Raw genomic sequence first — 3,561 nt, 5'->3', positions numbered from 1 at the left:
TTTAAACTTAGCCTATTATAAATATAACTTGTTTGGCACAAAATAAATACAATAATATACTCTTTGATGTGCAAGTTTCATAGAATTTTGTACAAGAAAATTTATCCTTTCAATAGTAGTGCAGTAAGTTAGTCTCCGCTTATAAAGCCTTCGGTAAATAGGTCCATCCGCTTATTAAGCCCAATTTGGTTCATTCTGGAATTACTGAAGGTATAGAAGTGGCAGAAAATCGTCTCCCTGCTTTAGTGGGCCTAGTCGCTTAATAAGCCCAAAATTGTCCTTTCCCAATGTGGGCTTAATAAGCGGAGACGGCCGAAAAAAAAAGGAATTTTATTGATGTTAAATTGCAAAGTAGTCTATCTTGCACAAAATTATATGCTGAAACGTTTGGGTCGCTAAGATTTAGAATGATTGTTTTTTGGGTCGCGCCAACAAGTATTTGCGGACCTCTGCAGTAGGCTGTAGAGTGTAGACGTCTGATTGTTTACAACAACGGATCAACTAGATAGGCTACGCCAATTTTTTGAATTATCTTTGAATATTACATTGATGCAGAAAATTGTTTTGGAAAGCACATACAAGCCATCGCCGAAAATTCGCACAACAATAAAATCCTGTTGAAAATTTAAGCAAGAAAACTCAAAATACCAAAAAAGAGGACATTTGAGCATTTCTGAGTGTCCTCGGAGGACTATTCATTTTTCTTGAAAAAAGAGGACAAATCCTCTAAAAAGAGGACATATGGTAGCCCTATGTAAAAGGAGCTTGGCCTGGCAGTAGCATTGTTTGACTAATTTGCTGCGGTATTCTAAGATAATATTAACAACGTGTAACGCTGGATACTGGGTACGAAATGCGTTCTTTTCTAGCATAAGAGTCAACCTACCTAAAATTTCATTAGTGCGCCCGATACAGCTCTCCTAAGTGCCAAAGTGGCCCGCATGCAAAAAAGGTTGGTGACCCCTGCTCTATAGGCAGTGTTGGGCGCGATAACTCACTTTTCAGTTAAGCGATAACGATAATCGATAAACGAAAAATGCCTAAAGCGATAACGATAAACGATAAATCAAAAAAAAGTTAAGCGATAACGATAAGCGATAAATTATCGCCGATAATGTCCGATAACGATAATTTTTTTTCTTGATTAGCGCTGCCCCATCCCATGCAGCACGAACTGTTTTCATCAACATGACGAAAAATCGAACATAATATACTGTAAAGGGACAAAACTTTGTAAGTTATGCATAAATAGAATCGCAACAGCGGCAGTAGGTATCGAATCTTCAACCTCTTGATCCAGAATCAAACCACTGAGGTAACCGCCGTGCTTATAATTATATCTTCAGATACCAGTTGGATGCTTTTATCAATTGAGTTTAACTGCCGCTTACGTGCAGTAGGAAAAATAATTAAATCAAATGAAAATACCATAAAAAATTCCAAACTTTGTATTTTGCTTTCTACGGGCTGTTTACAGCAAAGTCAGCAATAATTGAAAAATTCCAAAAAACGCAAAATGCTTGAAAATTTATCAGTAATCTTAAACGTTATTGGTAGTAAAAATATGCATAGCCTACTGTGAAATCCATCAAGCTTGTCAAATTAGTCGTGTTTCTTTAAGAACAATAACATAATTATCGTAATTTACAGATAATTTCAGATAATTTTATTTGTTTTCTTTGTGAACACCTTCATTAAAGCAATGGCAGAACGCTGAGTTGTTGAGATAAGAATTACAATATAGGCACTGTATTAGTGGGAATAAAAATATTTGATTGAGGTAGGCTAGGTCGCATAGGTAAATGAGAAAGGTCATACTGTATTTAGCATAATTTTACCACGCAACTCGATGCGCCTATTGTAATGCAAAAACTACTACAAGATGCAAAAAATGTGATGTCGGTTTGCATGTCAATTATCAAATGCTTCAAGCAATATCATATTCCGCAGTGACGATCGGTGAGGGAAAGCAAGGAAAGCAGTGCTTACCTGAGCGAAAACTATGTAAAATATAATGACTGAATTCTAGGTTTAACTTCTTATTATTTTTATCAAGTCTATTTTAACTTGAAAATTACTGTGTTCGTGACTAGAATTACTCGTAACTCTTGTGAGTATCTAAGTCCTCACCAAACCGCATTTCTTGCCTATAAATGCCAATTAACGCAAACGCTTTTGTCAGAAACCATCACTGAAGCTCCAGGGAAACCAACTTTCAAAAGTGCTTACCTTACATTGAAAAACGCCTTCGTTTTATCCAATCCTCAATCGTTTTGCAAAACGACACCAGCTGCTTAGCCAATCAGATGTGTTATCTGGTGTTATGGTTAAACTTGCTTTCCCAGTGACGTCAATGCGTATCTCATAGCGGCTGCTTTTGGTTTCAGGCGAAAGGAATACAGCCTCTACGCATGAGTGATTTTCGGGCTTGTAACTATAGGCTACTGAGTACGCTGAAAATAAAGCTGGTTCTCTTACCAAAAAAAACATAGATTCTACAATAAGACATGCAATTTCAAAGGGTACATTAACCAACCAGTACTGAAACAGCACAAGTGTTTTTTAAATTCTTTGGGTCAATAGACTGACATCACAAGTTCAGAGCAAACATACTTGTGTTCTTCAAGAATGGACTAGCTTAATTTATAGGCTAATTATTTGCTCTTTACTAGTGCACCAGTCCAATGCATGTTGTAAATGCTTACAGATGACATTGACAATAAGTTTTTGTGCTCAGTCTAAAAAAGCAGCCAACATTCTAGACTAGTCCCAGTTTGATTGATTGATTGAATCTTTATCCTCGGGCTGGGAAAGTCCGAAGATTTTGTTTTGGAAATGCTCTCAGAGCGCACCAAATTGGAAGTGTTTTTCAAAATTTTCTGGGGGAGGCCCCCCAGACCCCCCGCTGGAAGTGTTGCCTTCGGCAACACGCCTTCGGGCTTCGCCCGACGGTTACGCCCCTCGTGCCTACTACCTTGCTGCAACATATTTCCAAGTTGCTTTCCCAATGGTTTAAGCCACCGAACGTCACTGATATTCCGCAATGACTTGTTTCAGTGATATTGTGTTACTTTGCTAATTTTCATCTTCAAATTTTTTGAACTTCTATTTTAATAAAATGCTCGATGACAATAATGACATGACAAGACATAAACAAGACATTTCCCATTTATCACTTTGAGCGATAAGTAAAATGTAATAACGCTTACGCATTACGCACAAGAAACTTGTGAAATTTGATAACGGATTTGCCTAGCGTCTTATATATAGGACGGTTTTTTTCTCAAAAAGTACAAACACAATTAGGAAAAAAATAATTGTGATATGTTCTTTAGGTCATAATTATGCAATATTTAAATTTTCCGAAAATTTTTTTAAGTACCCTACTTTCACTTTCGGCACAAATGGGTTAACGTTATAAGTTAAATGGCACTTACGAATTTGGTTATTATTTTTGGATTAAAGTTATATCGCCAAGCTAGAAAAAAAATTGATCTTATAGTCTATAACCGATCTTGTGTTGTTATTGTGTGTGAATTTTGTCTTTTAAACTGAGTTTGT

Source organism: Aplidium turbinatum, chromosome 2 (genome assembly GCF_918807975.1).
Source record: "Aplidium turbinatum chromosome 2, kaAplTurb1.1, whole genome shotgun sequence".
Lineage (NCBI taxonomy): Eukaryota > Metazoa > Chordata > Ascidiacea > Aplousobranchia > Polyclinidae > Aplidium > Aplidium turbinatum.
The sequence above is the reverse complement of the archived record's forward strand: the minus strand, read 5'-3'. Positions refer to the sequence as shown.